Consider the following 22553-nt stretch of genomic DNA (forward strand, 5'->3'; position numbering starts at 1 on the left):
CAGACACATAGTATATCATTTATAGGTAGGAAAATTATGAGTAAGTGCATGGATCACTGTATTCTTTTCACCTTGGCTACTTCATTACTTTGAATGTTGGAGATAAAGGTAAGGGAACTATGAAATAGCCCCTAGATGACTTGTGAGGAACAAATACTGTGAGTTAAACAAAAAATTCCAAGTAATGATCTGTATTCTATGAAGATTGAGTAAATTGAACAGCATAACTTAACATATATTAGCAAAAATTTACAATTGGATTTTTAAAATATTAAATTTTAAATATTAAAGTACAACTGGCCTGGGAACATGTGAAAAAAGATAATAGAAGTGCCCAGAAAGAGGACTTGTAATTTGCATCATGGATCAGAGCTATAGTATATTTAAGACAGGCTTAGAATATGATTTTAGAATTAGGCATTCGTCAGGACTACAAAACTTATGTTTGATTGGATGTGAGCCACAAGTTTTGAAATTAGAGGGGTAAATTTGGCAAGAGTGCCTAAATGCTTAGGTGAAATGTTTGCTGTGATATACAGAATTATGCCAGGGTCTCCCTGTTAGTTCTCAAACTGATTAATTTATCTTTCTGCTCATAGGTAATATTTACTCACTGCTTAATTCCTCAGTCCTACTTACTTAGGGCTGTAGCTTCAAATTCAAATTCTCAGGATATATTAGCTAAAGGTGTTTTACCCGTGCTCATAGAGCCCAGTATATACTGCTAGATAGAACTAGGAAGGGTCTAGAAAACAAACATCATAATGAGTGAGGTAACTCAGACACAGAAAGACCAAATGTCATATGTACTTACTCATACTTGGTTTTTAGACATAAAGCAAAGAAAACCAGCCTACAAATAACAATCCCAGAGAACCTAGACAACAAAGAAGACCCTAAGAGAGAGAGACATACAAGGATCTAATCTACATAGGGACTAGAAAAAGACAAGATCTTCTGAGTAAATTGGGAACATGGTCACCTTGGGAGAGCATTGAAGGGAGGGGAGAGACAGGGAGGGGAGCAGAGAAAAATATATAGCTCAATAAAATTAATAAAAATCTGTTAAAAAAAAAAGAACTAGGCTTAGGTAAGTAACTTTAATAACTCCCATGGTAGGTTTTACTAGCTGTTCACAATGTATCCTTTCCTTAACAGTTTTTACTACTGACAAGGTATACTTTACTCATGATTTTAATTTTTGTCCTGTGCCTTGTTTTTACCAATGAAATGTGAATAGATATAACATTCATTTCTCTAGTAGAAGCTTTAAATGTGCCTCTTTAGTATAGACTTTATGTCCTCTATACTTTATACTTGAATGAGGACATAGTTCTTGTAGCATTGCTCCATTATCATATGTTTCAGAATTAGACATGTGGTGACCAGAATCAACCTAATAGACTTGAAATAAACTCCAGTCACTCAGTAACAGCTAATTCACAGACTTACGAGTAAGAAATGATTAGGTGTTATCATATCTACTAATATATATATATATATATATATATATATATATATATATAATTAAAAAATAACATCCAAATTTTATAGCATTCCTATTTAGACATGAGAAGAATGAGAGGCTTTGATCAGTCAGTGGACTGTGATAATTTGGAAGCATTCTTAAGAAAATGTTGCATCAGTAACCTACATGTGGAATGAACAGTTCCTTAATTAAATATATTTTCTCTCAGAGAGTTCTCATGCTCCAGTCTCATATGTTTATCATCTGAGGGGTTATTTCATATTGACTATTGTTCTTAAATCTTTGAAATGAATGAGTGGTAAAGAGCAACTTTTTGTCACCCACATAGTTAAAAGGAATAAACTCTCCTTGCATTTTATGTAACTTGATTTTAATCATAGAAAGAACAGATGATTGTAGTTGATATTTAATAGCCTATTTATGTAGTTTATGCTTTTTGTTTAACAGTTCAACAACCTCCAAATATAAAAACCTGTTTGTGTATAGTTAGTTTTATGGTCTGTTTTCAGATGTCAATATTTCTCCTGGACAATTTTCACATATTCCTTATTTATTTTATCTCCTGCCTCTCACTAGTTATGTAGTCAAAAAGCATACAATGTAGTGATTTTGATAAATTTTACAAGACATTTAGTTTGTATGCTTGTTTGTTACCCTCATTGTTTGTGTTATTTAAGAAAATAGCATTTCCAGCTATTCTAGATTCCAATTTAAACTCCCCTTTCTTAGAAACCAGATGATCATGGTTCTGTAATATTTTTCACATAATATTTTCTTACACCAAATATATAAACCCTCATCTCTGACACTGTATTTTTGCACTTTTACCATCATGGGGGGAAAAGTGCTTGACTATTTTTTTATTTCTGGTGTTATGAAGTTCTGTATATGGTTATGCTTTGCTTGCTGGAAGATTCTCAAAGGGGCAAGGACATCACATGGCAGGATCAGGAAACACCCTGTGTAGTTATTGTGGGGCACCAATTTTGTTGCCAGATATTTTGCTGTTAAATTAAATCAATCTCTAAACAGGATTCCACTTACTTGTGTCTTTTTTTTTATCAGATTTTTAACCACTTAAGCAATGCAATATATTTTTATTGTTTATAATTTTCCTACTTCTGGTACCTGCGATTATAGTAATTTTTAATGATATTGTAGATGAATTGTCTAAGAAGGTAATTTCTTATTGGAGTGAAAGCTATGTATGTACTACATAGGAATGTTTGTAAGAGTGTCATAATTTTGGCTACTTCTGCAGTTAATGATTAGAGAGAAATCATTTGAGAATTTATTTCCCTACTGAAGTAACAACTATGTAGGTCCTATCTATGAGTACTATGATTTTATTGAACACATATATTATATATTATGTAAATACTGTATTTTGGTATGTTTTGAGTCAAATTACTATGTAACTGAGGATATCTTTGTGCTTGTGATGTATTTGCCTCAGCATATTGAGTATTTGGGTTTACAGTTATATATAACCATGTCCTGCAATAAAAGAGAAGTTGATATCTATGAAGTATATTTTAATTTTATCTAAAAACTATGATAAAAAGCTGCATGGTGAATCTCTTTGCTTAGTCCATTATTTCTTCAGAACAAGCAAATTACTTAGGATTGACCAAAGTAGCACAATATATATTTCAGTACATGTTCAGGTCAAAGAGACCTATTAAACACTACTTAATTTTGAGAATGGAAACTACTAGGACAAATAAATTATAAAAAATCTTTTCCAAAATAGGCTTTTTCTCAGTAACCATAAAGGGTAAATTTGAAGGACTTTTTATTTCTACCAAATAGTAGGGCATGGGCTATCAGCATATGATTCTAATTCAAGGTATTCAAATGCAAAAGAGGAATTCAATATGAATCCAAAGAGAAAAAATACTGCTTCCAGTTTGTTTCATGTTGCTTTGGTTTCTAGCACTTCTGTTTTGAATAAGTTAACCCTAATGAAACAATTTAGGGAAAATTGGTGTGTTTTGTTTTGGTTTAAAGAAATAGATTGAAATATGTCTATTTATTACATGTTATTTTACTTAAAGATAGTTATTCAGTAAAGTCTTTGTAATAAGAAAACAGGGTGGAATAAGAGGTAGAAAAAGAGGAAGAGGTGGCAGAGGAGGAGAAAAAGAAGTCATGAAGAAACGGGAAATATGCTGCCAACTTTCATGATACAAAAAGATTTCTATTTGTCATCAATGTTTGGATTTCCAGAATTATAACCTGTGAACTACAGAATTGCATGCAGAGATTTTACTGGGGATCATTCTTGGTATCAGTACTTGGAGGCATATAAAAAAAATCAAGATTGAGGAAGAAGTTATACTTCCTGTGTCATTGAAGAGCCTTACATAAACCCAAAGAAAAGTTCGGATCTGAAATATCTTGGCAAGGTGGTCATAGATTGACTGAAGAAAGGCTCTGTAACCTTCCTTCCATAAATTACTGTATTTGCCCTACAGTCATTGAATAAGGGCTGTTTTAGCAAAGGAGATGTGATTGGGGGTGAGGTATCTGTTTTTTTAAACATTTTTGGAAATGGACCCAGATAACAGTCTTCTAAAACCTGTAACTGCTGAGGAAGTGTGCATTTCAGTTTCAAATATAAATGAGCTGTGTGGCACCTTATAAAAGGAGAGTCTGCTACAGTCCTACTTTTAGAATATATATTGACAAGTAAGTGTGTGTGTGTGTGTGTGTGTGTGTGATATGTAGTTGGACAGGGTGGAAAAGATGATAGTGGAGAAAGAGTTTGATGAAGAAGGATTGCTTCCAAATTTAATGGTGTTTTCTTCTTGTGGACTCAAATAATGTCAGTGTCTTTTTTTGTTCACTTTAACAGCAGATAGGCTATAAATGCCATTTGATTTAAGCTTTTATGCTAGATTCCACAGACTTTCAACCTAGGAGGAGCCATAAAGATGTTAAATGTCTAAGGTCAAAAGTTCAACCAGGGTTTATCCATTTTTTTTAATATTTATTTATTTATTATGTATACAATATTCTGCCTGTGTGTATGCCTGCAGGCCAGAAGAGGGCACCAGACCCCATTACAGATGGTTGTGAGCCACCATGTGGTTGCTGGGAATTGAACTCAGGACCTTTGGAAGAGCAGGCAATGCTCTTAACCTCTGAGCCATCTCTTCAGCCCCAGTTTATCCATTCTTGTTGGTTGACAGGAGCTAAGTGTAGCTGACAGTGAACCATCAATAGCCACTTCAAAAGCCATTATATACCACCACTAATTGTCACAAAAGGCCTGATATTGTTCAGATATTGGGAGGAAGTAGTATTTTGAGCTTCTGTGAGCTGTGCACACCAAGACAATTCTAGGTAGAAAGGGTGTCTATGTTGCACCATTAAGCAGTTTGTAACATACTGCTCACAGAACCCATTTAAGTACAGGACTTCCTGAAAAAGCCAGAGTTCATTTTGCCAGGATGGACCAGGAAGCTCAATCTTAAATATGGTGTGCATTTTTTTTTTTTTTGCCACTAAAGCTGAATCAGGAAACCTCTTAAAGAAGCTGCATGTCTGCCTGCTGCCAGCAAACAGAGACTACCTAAAACCATACGGCTGTAAACAAGCTCCAATTGACTCTCATTTTTGTGAGTCCAGAGCCCTTTTTTTTTCATAAGCTTTTTTAGGTCTTACGTTGATCCATGCCACAGATGGAGGTTGCTCATTCGATCCCAGCCACCCAGACCTGAAATAACCACTTAGAAACTCTATTAATTAAAATACTATTTGGCCAGTTAGCTTAAATGTATTGCTATCTAGCTCTTATATCTCAATTAAAGCATCTCTGTTACTCTGTGTAATACTACATGGTTGTGGCCTACCAGTAAGGTTTGATCTTGCATCTGACTGTGGCAGCTACATGGCTTGTTATTGACTCCATCAATTCTCTACTCCTGTATCTGCTTGGAACTCCCACCTTGCCTTATTCTGTGCTGCAATAAGCCCAAAACAGCTTGTTTATTAGCCAATGGTATTTCCAGCATACAGAGCAGAATCCCACATCACCACATGATGTTTCTTAAAATTAATAAAGGCCTAGATAGTTTCCTGATAAGATTCTATTCCCAAACAACCCTTTATTTCTTATTTTACTAAGTTTTTCTGATTCTTTTATTCTCCTCACCTTTAATTGTAACCTCGCTTGACAATATTATCTCAAAATGAGACATTAAGAAGTAGCATAATATTTATGGTCCATGACTCATGGAATAGACAGTGTCATCCAATATATTACTCTTAATATGTATCTGATATAAATAAAACTCATCCAGTGCTTAGCAACTGAAACACACTTGTGACAGAGTAGTCTGAGCTGCAAAATAAAAATAAATAAACAAAAAAGCAATTAATCTCATTTATCAAACAAGCTACTGGGTAGTAAAATTTCATTTCTCCTTAACTTATACAATACTTCTGCTTGTTTTATTACATTTGTTTCAGATACTGGGTTCACTTTTAGATATACTAATTTTTGCCTTGTTAAATCTGTTTCTGTATATTTTCAGTACATTTAAATAATTTTTTATCTCCTTTGTTACATGTATTTTTGTATGAATTAAAAAAGAGAATATTCTCAAAGTATGCTGCCATATTTCACACTTCATTGAATTTGCTAAATCTTCCTGAAGATTGCTTACCTTGGTGATTAGGCTCATGTGTTTTAATTTAATTTAATTTTTTATTAAAAATTTACACCTCCTCCCCTCCTCCCATTTCCTTGCTCCTCCCTCCTACCCCCTCCTTCTCCAGTCCTAAGAGATGTCAGGGTATACTGCCCTGTTGGAAGTCCAAGGCCCTCCCCCCTCCATCCAGGTCTAGGAAGGTGTGCATCCAAACAGACTAAGCTCCCAAAAAGCCAGTACATGCAGTAGAATCAAAACCCAGTGCCATTATCATTGGCTTCTCAGGCAACCCCCATTGTCGGCCACAATCAGAAAGTCTGGTTTGATCACATGCTCTTTCATTCCCAGTCCAGATTGCCTTGGTGAGCTCCCATTAGGTCATGCACACCATCTCAGTGGGTGGACGCACCCCTGGAGGTCCTGACTTTCTTGCTCATCTTCTCCCTCCTCTGCTCTTCATCTTGACCTTGGGAGCTCAGTCCTTTTCTTTGTCTTAGAATCAGTCCTTTACTTATATACAATTGTTCACTGTATCTACAATATTAAAAGAGAGGGAAGGAGTAGCATTCATGAAGTCACAGTCAATTTTTCTTCACAAAGAAGAGAAGTATGTTATGCATTTAGCTAATGTGCAAAGGAAGAATTTCATATTCAGGATCCAGATCCAGTTAGTTTGAATTCTGAGTTTTTCATTCTTCTGACCATTGGATAATCAATTCTTTGATATTTCATCTAAAAAGTGTGTCCCTGGGTAGTAGTTTGTCAGGATTGTGTAGAGAATTATGTCATATAATAGATTTAGAAGTGCTTGTTTGTAGAAGGAGCTGCGGGCTACATTCCTGCTGCCCAGCTCCTGGCCGCCTGGATAGCTTATGCCCTGAAATAACAACATACAAACTGTATTCATATAAACACTGCCTGATCCATTATATCTAGCCTTTTCTTGGCTAACTCTCATATTTTGCTTAACCCATATTTAGTAATCTGTGTGGCACCACGAGGTGGTGTCTTACTGGGAAAGATTCAGCATGTCTGACCTGGTGGCTTGCTTCATTGCATCTGACCAGAGAAGAGAGGCATGGCAATTGCATCACTTCCTCCCAGCATTCTGTTCTGTTTATTCTACCTACCTATTTTTCTGTCCTATCAAAGAGCCAAGGCAGTTTCTTTATCAACCAATGAAATCAACACAAAACAGAAGACCCTCCCACATCACTTGCTTAAAATCCAGACCTTTAATTTGTGGTTAGTATGATTTGTAGTAAAATGGACAGGCTTTTGTATTTTTAGAATCATGATTTCTTCATGACTTTCATCAAACATTGAGATTTCTCTTTCTGTTATTGGCAGTTAAATCCTGCCAATTTATTTTTAATCAGGTGATGAGTGTCTACCCAGAAAATACTCATTTCATTTACCCTTTGTTTCTTGTGCTAAACATAATGTTTATTCTACCCAGAAAATACTCATTTCATTTACCCTTTGTTTCTTGTGCTAAACATAATGTTTATTCTTATTAAATGAGCCCAGTGCTGGAGAAGAGCAGATAATGTATTAGAGTGCATTTCTAGCTAAATGTGAAAGCCAAAGCTGAAGGAAATAATACTTACTAGAGTGATTGCTAGTCTGCATGTACTTAATGAATCTCCCAATACAGCTCTAATTTCTTTACTATGTTTTTAAAAAGTGCCTTTGTACTAGAAGTGAAGAGAAACTTGCTTAGGTCAATGTTACCTGAAAATAGGATACCTGGCCCTCATCACTCACTTGCAGATTTGTCTGATTTCATTGAGAACAATGGCTAAAAGGGTTCTTAAAATGCATGCACTGATTTTGAGCTAGTGCCCATCATCCTCACATTTTGGCTATTTCTTTATTTCCTAGTTGTAAATGAGTAGTTTGAAAGCTTTGGTAAATCTGTGTAGCTTATAAATATTGGCCCTGGATCCAATTTTGATTTTCTTAACTCTGAGGCTTTACTTCTTTATCGGTGCATTGTAGATAATCATGGTACCTGCTTTTAAGACTTGTATCTCATGCTGGCCCAATAAATTTTAGTTATCATCACTATCATTATTTTACATAGCTATCTGCTTCCACTATTTGAAAGTTGCATCTTTCAAATAAAATACATGAATTAGTCTACCGTGTTATTTAAACCTCATCACTAATTACTGCACTCTCAATGAGAAAATAAGGTCTAAAAGAAATTAATGCAAGTAAGTAATTAATACAGATTCAGTTGACAGCAGTATGTCAGAGATACAGGAATGGAGAATGCCTGTAAAACAATTTCTATGGCATTCATGGTATTGTGAAAGAGGCAGCAGGAATGATGAGAGTGGAGAGGAATATAAATTATTTAGATAAGCAGCGTAGGAAAAACAGTTTGGATTGAATAGATCCAAACTGAATGAATTTTTGACCTCCGATGTACAGGACAAGCCAGTAGGAAATATAAAAAAATGCTAGATAGGATAAGACCACAAACTGAAATTTCATTTCATATTGGATGCCTCGTGTTTGATATTGGTGCACATATACTAAGCAATGTCAGGGATTGACCTGGTATGATATTTGTACACTGTTGCCTTCTATAAAAAAATGTGGTGAACATACTGCTGGGAACATCATATATTACTTTAGAAATTACCTGCATTTTGGGATTGGTTGAAAATGCTAATGGATTTTGAGATGATAATGAGAAAGTACCAGATATTTCAGTATCCTGATTACTAAGGGAAATGTATACATACAAAAGAAAAGTACTGTGTAGAATGGAAATTCCAAAAGATTAATATATCTTGAGAGGGAAAATAATAAGACTCATGTATGGTGACAACCTTGGTGATGATAGGTGGAGTAATAAAGGTGGATATTTTAGAACAATACTCTGAATATTAAAAACTGCTTTTATAATATATCCAAAACATTTTAGCATCAATTGTGTCATATATGAGATGGATAAAACAATAATGCTTATACTATGTTTTTTGTATATTGAAGGAAGCAATCTTAGTCTTCTTTAAATTATATATTTTTATAATGTGTATAACATACAACACGCATACACATGTGTAGGCATTTTTTTCTCAGAGTTGGGGTATAGTTGTGACTGTGGGCTGTGGCTTTCAGAAATCAGTTTGAAAATAGATGCTAGTATTCCAGAAATAGTTCTTTTGTGGTTTGTGGCATTGGCAGTTTCTTCTACATTAGTTGAACATGACAGAGACAGACAGAAAAAACACATTAATGACATTAGTAGGGATATGCCCAAATTGAATATATGCAGAGAAAAAAATGACTACTCTCTAGAGTTACAGGGCTTTTCTAAGGCTCTGTACAGCCTTTTATAAATACTTATCCATTTGTTCAGTGAAAATCTAATAAAAATAACTTTCAGTGTTGTTATAATTCATATTCAACCTCTTGAGTCAGTTATTTGGCATGAGGTAGTTGAGACAGAAAATGTCCATTTACACCTTTGTTTATGTAACAGTCTCTTAGTTGTTCACTACTTCATAGGCCAGGATAGTTGGCCTGTGAGCTTCTACTTTTTCTGTCTGAAATCTCCCATTTCACTGCAGGAACACTAGAGTGCAGGATACCATGCTCAGATTTACTTGAGTTCTTGGTATTCACTTGGGTCTTCATGTTTGCACAGCAAATACTTCACCAGTTAAAACATTCCCATAGCCCCTATTTCTTTATTTCGTCTTCTTCTGCTTCCTCTTCCTCTTCTATTTATCATCCCCCTTATTCTTTTTTTTTTTTTACTATTTTTAGCAATAGTAAAGTAACTTACACTAAAATTACAAGTAGTTTTATTTATCTTTTTGATATCACTTAGGAATGAGTTGAGTATCTATCATCTTGGGTACTATCCTAAAATCTCCAAGGACAAAGAAGAATAGATATTTTCCTCATTAATACACTACTATTTGAGGTTATTTTTATTTTAATATAATGAAAATAGAAATATTTGTCAAGTTTAATTAAATATTGCCAGGATAAATGTTGCTTGCAGCCCTGAGACATTGTTTTTCCCATTGGCATTATAGTTGTAACAATTGGACCTTATACATCATTGCTAAAGTTAGTTTCCTTGGTGGGTAACTCTGACATATCTGGAGGGCTTCTCAAAATATATTAAGCTCATACTCTGATACCAGTGCATATTAAGTGTTGCCCCAAAAAAAATGTGCTTGCATGTAAAAATATGCCATTTACTGCTCAAGTATTTGGTTTCATTCTGTTTTAGGTTGACTGCCTGTTCTTAATGATCATTACTTATGTATAATTGACTTTTGTTTATTACATTACTCAATTTTTAAAAACCACACTAAATTTATTATTACACGTATAGAGTTTTGAATTCATTTCCAGTAAACCAATGAAATACATATTTATAATAGTTTTAACTCATTAATGGTCCTGAAATTTTGTCTTGTTAATTTTCTTCTTTAAATTTTTATTTAAATTTTTTCATATATTCTTACCATATTCTTTCCTCTCTCACATTCTTCCCGGATCCTTCTACTCCTTACCTACTTCCTAAACCTACCCAGATCCATGTTCTTTCTCAAAAATATCATCAGAAATCAATCAGGAAAAACAGCAGCAACAAAGCACAAAAACTATAAATCAAACAAACTGAAAAATAAATAAATAAATTACAGTTTTCTTTTTTAAAAGAGAACTTAGTTAAAAATTTCAATATAACTGCAACCCATGTGCAGAGGGCCCAGGCCTGTCCCATGTAAGTTCTTTGGTTGGTAGTTCAGTCTTTGAGCTCCCATGAGCCCAGGTTAGTTACCTTTGTGTGTTTTCCTGTGGTGTTCTTGGCCCCTCTGGTTCCAATTATTTTTCCACCCCTTCCACAGGATTTCCCGAGTTCCACCTAATGTTTGGCTGTGGATTTCTGCATCTGTTTCTATCATATGCCAAGTGAAGCATCTCTGATTACAGTTGCTCTAGGAAATTATGAGTATAGCAGAATATCTTTAGGAATTGACATTTTTTTTTTCTTTCTTTGCCAGTCATGTTCAGTTCTATACTAGGTCTCTGGGCTGTCTGGGATTGTATGACTCCAGTCAGGGGAAGTGGGACCTTTGTGTTCCTTCTGCTGGGTTTCCTCATCCAATCTTTTATTTAATTGATTAATTAATTTTTTAATAAATGATCTTTTCCCATTTTACATACCTATCCCAGTTCCCACTCCCTCCTCTCCTCTTACTCCTTCCACCCCACCCCATCCACTCCTCAGAGAGTGTAAGAAGCAAATGGGGATTCATGGGGATTCTGCAAAACCTGACCCACCACTTTGAGGCAAAATCAAGTCCCTGCCCCCTATATTTAGGCTGAGCAAGGTATCCCTCCAAAGAGAATATGCTCCAAAAAGCCAGTTCAAAAAAATTCTGGTCCCACTGTTTAGTGGCTGCAAAGATTTCCCCAGCCACACATATGTCACACACATTTAGAGGGCCTAGTTTGGTTCTATGCAGGTTCCCTTGCTGTCAGTACAGAGTCAATGAGCTCCCACTAGCTCAGGTCAGCTGTTGCTGTGGGTATCCCCAGCATGGTCTTGACCTCATTGCATTATTATTACTCTTCCCTCTCTTTTAGTGGTTTCTGGAAGCATTGTTGTTCCCTCTCATTGACTGGTCTCTAGTTGCATGGTCCAATGCTTCATTGTGGATCTCTGCATCTTCTTCCCTTAGTTGCTGGATGAAGGTTCTAGGGTAACATTTAATATAGTCATCAATCTGATTACAAGGGAAGGCCAGTTCAGGCATTCTCTCCACTGTTTCTTAGGGTCTTAGCTGTGGTCATCTTTGTGGATTCCTGGGAATTTCCTTGGTGCTAGGTTTCATACTAGCCTCATAATGGATCACAATAAATATATGTGATCAAGTTTTCATCGTAGACTAAAGCTTGCAAAGTCTATCATTTGTTTATAGCTGAATTTACCCTTGTATGGCCTTTCGTAGTTGCTTTTCTAATGCTGTAAAGACACTGTGGCCAGAGCATCTTTTTTTTTTATTATTTTTATTGAGAATAAGAAAAAAAAAGTTTCCGCCTCCTCCCAGCCTCCCATTACCCTCCCCCTTCCCCTTCTCTTCTCCCCCTCCCCCCACTCCTCTCCCCCTCCCTCTCTAATCCAAAGAGCAGTCATGGTTCTCTGCCCTGTGGAAAGTCTAAGGTCCTCCCCCCTCTAGGGGGTGTCTAGGAAGGTGAACATCCAAACTGGCTAGGCTCCCACCAAGCCGGAACATGAAGTAGGATCAGAACCTCCCTAGTGCTGGGATTAAAGATGTGTGAAATATACTTGACAGATATGTATTAGGTACTTTGTAGTACATGCAACTGGAGAACATGTACATGTATATGGAGAACAATGGTTTTTTTGTGGTATGCAACAAGTCTTCTTTGTCCTGCCAGCCAGTTCCCAAATAACACATGGAGACTTATTAGGTATGAAAGTTTGGACTTAGCTTATATTTGTTTTTAACTAGCTCTTAATAACTTAAATTAGCCCATTTATATTAATCTACCTTTTGTCATATACCATCCATTCTGCTTCTTCCCTCGCTCCTTGTGTCTCTTACTTGCCTCCATTATCTCCTCCTAGTTCTTCTCTCTGATCAGAAGTCCTGCCTATACCTCCTGCCTGGCTATTGATCATTCAGCTTTTTATTAAACCAGTCACAACAGTATATTATCACACACTGTACAAATATCCAACAACAGTAGTAAGCATAAAATCACATTAGTAACCTGAACATACACTAGAGGTGTAGTCCTTCATCCCATGAATGTATTGAACCTACCTTTACATCAGATTTCCTCAAGGTGGAGTCAGTCGAGAATTATTTATTATAGTGCTTGAAGATTATGGAAGAAAATTATAAAGATAATTAAGAGACAGTATTAAAAAAGAAATAAAGTGATAAGGATATTGTCTTGGTACTTAAAATTATTTGCTGAAAATGAAGCTGAGAGGATATATTCTAAGAGAAATTAATGACAAAGGATATGAAATAAATATTCCCAAAGACAAATGAGTAAATTATATCATGGTGAAAGTCTGATGATTTATTAATGCTGCACTATAAGTTGAAGTTTTAGTGGAAGTTAAGGGGTTATTCAGTTAATTAAAAGAAGCTGGAAAACAGTATAATTTGCCTCCTATGACATGCAAATAAATAAGATCATTGTCTAGGTTTCACACTGTATGTGATTATTATTCTCATGGTATTTAGTTATAAATTATATTAAAGAGCTGAATGGCAGGATAGATACTAGTGGAGTACCAATTCCATATTATGACTGTCATTTGCAGTGTCCTTCTTGGTTTGGTGCTGGTGAGTCAATACATATAAAATCAGGATATCTATGAGCAGAGGAAATCTTACCAAGTTACTTGTTTGTGTGGACCTAAACATTATGGTTGTTTTGTTATAGGTTCCCTTGGGGAGCTCTGTATACTCTGCGAAGACTTCATTTACCTTTTATGGAAATACTTTTATGCAGTATATTCTGATAACAGTTTTCATTTCCCCAATTCCTTCCAGATCTTCCCAAACTTTCCTCCTCTTGAATCCACAACTTTTCTGCCTCTCATGAGAAAGCAAACAGGAATTAAAAGTATAATAATAAAATAAAATACGAAACAAACCGAAGAAGTTAGAATAGGTCTAAACAAACAAAATAAAAAATAGCCAGAGAAAAAAACACAAGAAACATAGACTAAGTGATAGACATTTTTGTACACACAGGAATCCCATAAAAACATAAAACTGGAAGTTATAATATATGCACAAGGGACCTATAAGCTAAAAATATGCCCTGATACAACTTTATGAGGCAAAACTTCCCAAAATGCCATTGTGTTTGTTCTGTGCTAGTTATCTACTATTAGGCATGTGGCCTCCCATTTATGTACTCAATGAGACATCCTTGGAGAAAACAAATTTTTCATTTGCAAGTGGTTATCATTTGAAGACAGCTTCTGGTCCAGGGATGGGGATATTTGTCGACACTTCTCTTTTCAGTACTGGGATCTTAGAAGCATACATACTTTCTCCATGTTACCATAGTCTCTGTGAGGTCACTTGTGCGGTCCTGCTATGCTGTGTTTAGGAGGCCTTGATTCCTTAGTATCTTCTATCCCCTTGGCTCTTACTATCTTCCTTCTTCTTCCCAGGGATCCCCAAGATCCTTGATTTGATGGAAAATTTTCATTTAGGACTGAGTGTTCCAAGTTCTCTCACTCTTTGCATATTTTCTGACTGTGGATCGCCATGTATGTTCTCATGTACTGTAGGAGGCTTGTCTGATAATGACTGAGAAAGGCACTGACTTTTGAGTATAGCAGAATTTCATTGGAGTTATTTTATTGCTACATTCTTTTAGTAAAATTGTAGTATTTCATTTTATCCTCGGTATCTGTGATATCTAGTGTCAGGTTCTTTGTCACCCAAGTACTGTCAGGTACAGACAACTTACTAGTAATAAGGCTTATTCAGTTCTTGTTTGGTTACTCCCACAAGATTTGTGCTATTGTACTAGCCAATCTTGCATTCAGGTTACCATTGTATGTAGAAAGAGACTTTCTTTTGTTTCCTGGTCACCCAGACCCAAATAATCACAGAGAAACTATATTAATTACAATTTTGTTTGACTGATATCTGTGACATTTTTCTAGCTTGCTCTTGCACCTTAAATTAATCAATTTCTATTATTCTATATTCTACCATGAGTCGCTTGGTTTGTTACCTCTTACTTTTTGGACGGCTACATGGTGTCTCTTGAAGTCTGCCTACTCTCTCTATATATCTCTGTTCAGATTTCCTGCCTGGCTTTACTCTGCTAAGCCATTGGCCAAAACAATTTCTTTATTAACCGATGATCGCAAAACATATTCAAAGCTTACAGAGTGGAATCCTACATCAACTGCAGTTGGGTTGATGTTATGCTATCCCTTTGGTAGGGTGCAGAGTACTTTCTAGTACCGTGAACAGTGGTCACTATGGATAGGGGCTCTAGGTAGATACCAGCTTGATTTCTTTGTTTTCAGTATTCATATAGGTGTTTTCTTCAGCAATAGCGCCTTATTGTATATTGATAGAGACTAATCAATAGCCTTTGCAATAGTTTGGCTTATTTGGGGGTTCCCATAGGACCCATTTTGCCAACAATATGTAAACCATTGCTAATACAAAGTGGTTCTGAAACACATTGTGAACATGGTTCTGCATCTTCACATGCATTGGAGATTTTTTTTAACCTGATTCCTAAATTTTAGTTAGATATCTCTAAATCAGTCATCTTTCAGATATCTTCTATTAACTAAGAATATAAATGATGAAAGGTATTGAATATCTTTCTTATAAAAGAAACACTCTATGACATCAAACTTACTCCCTTTTCAGTGTTTTGGATTTCATATAAATATCAAGAAAATGACAAAATCTATTCTGGAAGAAATGTATAATTCAGGACAGTGGGATTGATTGTTTGTAGGTTGATAAATAAATGACATTTAATATGCATCAATCATAATTTTGTCATTGCAGTAATGAAGGCTAAAGGAAATGATTGTGGCAGGATTTTCACATTGGTTCTCTTTCTGTGAGCAATTGTGAAGAAGAAAGTTTACCTGTGACCGCTTGGTAGTAATGGTATAGTATAGGTGCCAGTTACTGGTGACATGCTCTGCCATGATCCATTGTTTGGCATTTGATAACTTATATGAGCTATGGTGTATTGATTAATTTACATTAAACACAATTTTGAGTCATTTGAGAAAACTGATTTTGAATAGAGAAAATTCATTATATGGTTGGCCTTTAGGCAAGATTGTGGAGCATTTTCTTAATTAGTATTTAATATAGGAAGGCTTGTCTCATTGTTGGTAGTATCAGTCCTGATCAGTTAGCCCTGAGTTTATTTTTATACAATGAAAAACTTTTTTGTTTGTTTTTTTAAATTAATTAATTTCTTCATTTTATGTGTCAATCCCAGATACCACTCCCTCCCCTCATCTCACTCCCTCTACCTTCCCCTGTATCCCACCACCATCTACTCCTCAGAGAGTATAAAGCTTCCCATTGGGAATCAAAGTCTAGCACATTGCTTTGAGGCAGGACCATGGTCATCCCCACTCAATCTAGGCTGAGCAAGGTATCCCTCCAAAGAGAATTGGTGTCCAAAAGTCAGTACAAGCAGTAGGGAAAATCCTGGTCTCACTGTCAGTGGCACCACAGTATGCCCCCGCCATACAACTGTAACCCACATTTAGAGTGCTTAGTTTGGTCCTATGCTGGTTTCCTCACTGTCATGTCAGAATTGAAAGGCTTCATTAACTCAAGTCTGTCATTTTTGTTGGTATCCTCATCATGGTCTTGACCCTTTTGATCATATTATTGCTCCTCTGTCTCTTTGACTGGGCTCAGGGAGATGGGCCCAGTGCTCCGCTGTGGATCTCTGCATCTGTTTCCATCAGCTGCTAGATGAAGGTAGTCATCAATCTGATTACAGGGAAAGGTCAGATTGTTCATTCATTCATTCATTTGTGCATTTTCTCTCATGTTATATTCTAATATTGTTTCCCATATCTTCCTTTCTCCTAGTCCTTTCTTTTCATGTCCCTTCTCCCCCAGATTTACACCTACTATCACTTCTCCTCAGAAAAGAGCATGCCTCTAAGGGTCAGCAATCAAACATGACATAACAAGCTACAATAAGGCCAGGTACATACTGTCACATCAAAGTAGGAGAAAAAAGGGTCACACAAGCAGGCAGAAGAGTCATAGACAACTTCCACTCCTGCTCTTAGGAATCCCACAATAACACCAAGCTGCTGAGCCATAACATTCATACAAGGCTCCTAAGTCAGACTCTTACAGCTTCCTTATCTCTGCAAGCCCCCAATAAGTCTTAATTAGTTGGTTCTGTGGGTTGTGTTCTCGTGGTCTCCCTGAAGCCTCTGTCTCTTGTTCCTCAAATCCTTCCTCTCTGTGGTACTTTGAATGTAATTGAAGCCCATAATCTTATAGGGAATGCCATTATTAGGAAGTATGGCTTTGTTGGAATGGGCATGGCCTTGTTAGAGGAAGTCATTACTGTGGGCTTTGATGTTTCCTATGCTCAGGATAATGCCCTATGTCTCAGTTTGATTTCCTGTTGCCTGGATGATGTAGAACTTTCCAGTACCACATCTGCCTGCATGCCACCATGCTCTGCTTCATGATGATAATGAACTGAACCCCTGAAACCGTAAGTGAGCCATCCCAATTAAATACTTTCTCTTTAAGAGTTGTCATGGCTATAGTGTCTCCTCACATCAACAGAAACCCTACCTAAGACATTCCACCTCCTTTACTTGACTCCCTGCCGAATGTTTGACAGTAGGACTCAGCATCTGCTCCTGTCAGTTGCTGGATAAATTCTCTCTGGTTTCTTTGATGAGGTTTCTGCTAGGCTCAGATCCCAGATCACTCTGCAGGCAGAACAAAGTGTAATTTTATTGTTTTGTGGCTGAATTGGTATCCCAATCCATGTAGTTGGAGGTCGCTTGTTTGCTCCTCCTATGACAAATTGGTGCCAACGTGGCCAACAAAAGTCCTTAGAATCTGAGAGAGTTTGGGAAGGAATTCTAGGCACAAACAAACAGAGTTAAGTGCAGCTTAATGCCATGGCTCCTTTAAGAGAGGTTTTCCTGATTCAGCAGTAGCAGGAAAATTGCCTCGAGGTTTAGAAACTTGCCTTCCTGAGCCATGCTGCTATCACAAACTCTGACTCTTTTGGGAGTTCTGGCTCTGAAGCATTTAAATGGGTCCTGAGAGCAGAGTCCTACAACTTGCTTAATGGCTGTGTGCCTAAAAATGGGGAAATGTACATGGTTCTCAGAGGCAGTGAACAGCTCTGCCATGCTGGACTGGGCAGAACAAGCAGGCAGGACCTTGTATGGGCTAGCAAAGCTATTGCTTAGGTTTTTAAGAAGTGCTTAGCATTTTAAGAAGTTGTCCGGGTCAGAAAAGGATTACATATACGCAGTAAGGATGTATTCAGACATTAAAACATCTAAATGAGACTCAGGGTATTTAAAAAATGTACGTAGGCTTGAGAGAGAGAAGAAAAAGAGTAAAGAGACAGTAAATGTAATATAAGAGTACAGATTGTCATAGATTAAATGAGTAGAGATAATAAAATGAATATGAAACTTGTACAAAAATTAGTAGAGTAAGAAAAATAAGCAACGTAAAGATGGAATATATGCAGAGAGTCTGGATTATGTATATTGTTGTTTTTTTAATTTTTTTTACTATGAAGAAGCTAAGTACAGAGAGATTTCTCCATCATGATCTTGTTCTCACTTGCTCAGCTGCATTCCCATATCTTTGCCTGGTTCTTGGTTGTAAATCTCTGGATCTCATTGCATTCATTACTGGATGAAGGCTCTATAATGATAGTTAGATAGTCACCATTTTGATTACAGGGGAAGGCAAATTCTAGATCCCTCCCCACTATTGCTAGGAGTTTTGGCTGTGGTCATCCTTGGGGATTCTTGGGAATTTCCCAAACACTGGGTTTGCATTATCTAAACCATATTGTTGGCATTTCATGTGTGCAGCTTCCATTTCATATCTAGAGGACCTGTCAAATCTAGAAGAACCTGCAGAATTCCCAGTCTTTTGGATCTCACAGTCATTTTTTCTAACTCTTCTTTGTATTTCTCTGAACTCTGGATGTTCAAGTTGCATTGTAACATTGAACAACCGAAGACAACTGCATCACAGCCATTTATTCTCTACATTTTGAGCAGGTAAGGTTTTCTGAAACGCTCTCCTTCTGTTTCAAGGAAGCTATGTTGAGGGGTGGATGGTGAAGATAATTTTTATTGGTAATCCTACAGTTAAAGTAAAAGATTTGGACAATGTTAAGGGATCTCCTAGTAAAAATGAAAAGAGAAAACAAAGTTATTTTCATGGTCACTTGAACCATCCACAGAGAAATAGTACACAAAATAGGATCTCTACATTTTGACCACTTGTGGAATTTTTTAGTGGTGTGTCTCTGTTCTAAACATAAGGAGGGTATGAAGCGAATATGTATATATATATTATACTTATATAAAATATATATAATTTTCATAATATATTATGCCATTTCCTTCTTCCCTTATACCCCTCCTTGCTCTCTTTCAAATTCATGGCATCTCTTTTCACTAATAGTTGTTATACATACACATATATGTATATATAAATATTTATAAAAATATATTTCTGAATTCATAAATTTAAACTTGTCAGTTTATATACTGTTTACCACATGTGTTTTCAGGTTGTGAAAATAAATTTTAGTTGTAATCCTATGAGTTAGAAAAGTAAAGAGTTTGACAATATTAAGAGATCGCTTAGTACAAAAGAAAAGAGAAAACATAGTTATTTTTCATGACCACATCTACAAAGAAATGGGACACAGAATAGGATCTTCACTAAGAATTTCCTGGTGAAGGACTGGGTTAGTTATTTTATAGGACATAGGAATTAATTAAATCAGCGTGCATGCGTCATTTTATTGAAATGACTAAAAATGGACAGAAAGGACAAAGGCTACATCTGCATCAGTTCTCTGTATAGTACGTGGTGTGCCGTATTTTATTCAGACTGGCGTCAGGCATGTGATAATGTATGTGTAAGGCGTCATTTTGAGTAGATTAAGGCTCACCTTGTTCCTCATTTTTGTTGTCCAGATTGTCAGAGTGATATAGTTACAGAATCTTTTTTTAAAGTCCTTATCTGATCTCAGTTTATTTTTATTATCTTTAAAATTAGTAAGTAGATATTAGATATCATTATGTGATTTTTAAATAAAGTTTTTTTTTAATTTTTCAAAACATGGTGTTTCTGTAGCTTTGGAGCCCATCCTGGAACTAGCTCTTTTTTTATTTTTTATTTTATTAAAAATTTCTGCCTCCTCCCCACTTCCCACTTCCCTCCCCCTCCCTCTCTAGTCCGAAGAGCAATCAGGGTTCCCTGGCCTGTGGGAAGTCCAAGCCCCCCCCCCCCAGGTCTAGGAAGGTGAGCATCCAAACTGGCTAGGCCCCCACAAAGCCAGTACGTGCAGTATGATCAAAACCCAGTGCCATTGTCCTTGGATTCTCAGCAGCCCTCATTGTCCGCCATATTCAGAGAGTCCGGTTTTATCCCATGTTTTTTCAGTCCCAGTCCAGCTGGTCTTGGTGAGCTCCCATTAGATCAGCCCCACAGTCTCAGTGGGTGGGTGCACCCCTCGTGGTCCTAACTTCCTTTCTCATGTTCTCCCTACTTCTCTAGAGGGGTTCCCACGGGTCCAGGGCGATGTCCCCAGTTAATTACTTGGACAGCTGAGGATAGGGAGCCTGAAATGGCCCTATCCTATAACCATACTGATGAATATCTTGCATATCACCATAGAACCTTCATCTGGCGATGGATGGAGATAGAGACAGAGACCCACGTTGGAACATTGGGTCCAGCTCTTATATACAAGGCTGGCCTTGAACTCTCAGAGATTCACCTGCCTTCTGAGTTCTGGGATTGAAGGCATGTGCCAACACCGCCCAGCTGAATAAAGGATGTTTGAATACATTCTCCTTACTTCTCCTCTCCCTCACCACCCTGCCACTCATCTATTTTTCATCTTTGATGTTATATATGTCCATTTTACAAACCCCGTCCTTCCTTCCGCATCACTTATTTTACCCTATCTTGGTTTCTACTTTAAATTTTTAGGTTTTACTGACATTAGATGCATGCATACAGATCTACATACATGGGCATATAAATTTCATGAAAGCATCCATCTATGAGTGAGAACATGTGACTTTTGACATTTTTTTCAAATCTGTGTCACTTCACTTATTAGTATACACTCTATATCTATCCATTTCACTCAAAACTTAATTTTCCTTTACAGTTTAATAAAATTAGCTCATATATAGATGCCCCAATTTCATTTTCTGTTCATTTTTTCCTGTGTCTATGCTGGTTTCATTTCTTTGCTTTGGAAGAAATAAATACATACAAAATTATAAAGGAGACTTTGTTTGTCCTATAGCTTTTTCTGGGGATGCAGGAGCATTTATATTTCTTTTGACCCCAGACAGGCAGCCAACAACAGACCAAGAAACTGTTATACTGGACTCTAGTTTAGCAAACCGGTGAGTTTCTGGTAGTATTTACAGAAGTTAGGGTCAGTGTAGTTGTATGTAATAAAGTGATCCCACACTAGCTCAGAAGGGGGTACAATAAAGAGTTCTTTATTTACGAGTAGACTCACAGATCTATAGTCTTCTTCACGTGAAGAGGCCTTCTGCATCTTCTAAGTTTAAGGATGTTCTGATACTTCTAAGTTTGATTACTTTGTCTAAATCACCATGTTACTTCCTTCTCAAAGTATATTTCAGAGAAATAATAAAACAACACAATACAGTAGCATATGTTAACAGAGAAGGGTGCAGATGCGTAACAGAAGTTAAGGTAGTTGACATTTCTTAGGATAAATCAAAAAAAAATATTGTTTAGGTATTATACTTTTTTAGAGGGAATGATTAATACTAGAGCCTATAATGTCGGTGGGAGTGATATCACCACTTTCAAAATGCTTTCTATAATCTACTTCTCAGACAGGTTAAAATTTCTTGTTATTATGTTTCTTAGTCCTCTCGGAGATTAAGTTTTTTGAAGTAAAATAATTGTGGCTCAATTGTGATATGATACATGTACTTACCATATTTTTTCTCTGAACCTAGCAGGATTTTGTCAGGAATTTGTCAATAATGCATCCTCAAAAATCACCAGAAAGTATTCCTTCCATATAGAAATACTTAGACTATCATAGAAAAAGGAAAGAGTATTATTTCTTGATGCACTAAAGTATGGCAAAAGTTATTCTGTGGTGTCAGTCTCTCTGAACATTACAAGCAAGAGAGAATATTTTCTGAGAGAATCAAATGAGAAACATCAGTATGTTATTCTTCTGGAATTTAGAATAAATTATATAAGAGAGAAAGCATCATTTATTGTGGTTGTAATGAGAGAATATCTCTAATGGTGCATACAAAGGCTTCACCTCTTTACTGAGGGCATTATCTACCAAATTCTCTGCATCTCCATGCTGGTAAGATGAAGTACATGTGACCAGAATTCAGGACTCTTGCTTTTTTGTGGTGGTTTGTCAAATCTTCATCTCATGAATACTTACAGCTGAAACAACATAAAAATTGTAGACTAACTTTTCTGCTTCATAGAGAATCAAAAATCATCATAAAACTATACATTTGTCTTTTATACTCATTCTGGTAAACAGAGAGTACTTCACAGCCATCACAGTAAGTTATTAGGCCAAAGACAGGCTGA

At 36.3% G+C, this 22553-nt stretch overlaps 1 long non-coding RNA gene across 1 annotated transcript in view; it reads left to right on the forward strand.

Annotated features, from left to right (window-relative positions):
* The window catches only part of LOC126493163 (uncharacterized), a 46046-nt gene extending 24948 nt beyond the window's left edge, over window positions 1-21098 (forward strand). Inside the window, exons 4-6 of the long non-coding RNA XR_007589766.1 lie at window positions 17303-17427; window positions 18785-18976; window positions 20610-21098. This is a non-coding gene — a long non-coding RNA (uncharacterized lncRNA). The remainder of the gene's footprint in view (window positions 1-17302; window positions 17428-18784; window positions 18977-20609) is intronic.
* Window positions 21099-22553: the final 1455 nt, after the last annotated feature.

This window comes from Alexandromys fortis, unplaced genomic scaffold (genome assembly GCF_014885135.2).
Source record: "Alexandromys fortis isolate MF-2015 unplaced genomic scaffold, M_Fortis_MF-2015_v1.1 scaffold_305, whole genome shotgun sequence".
Lineage (NCBI taxonomy): Eukaryota > Metazoa > Chordata > Mammalia > Rodentia > Cricetidae > Alexandromys > Alexandromys fortis.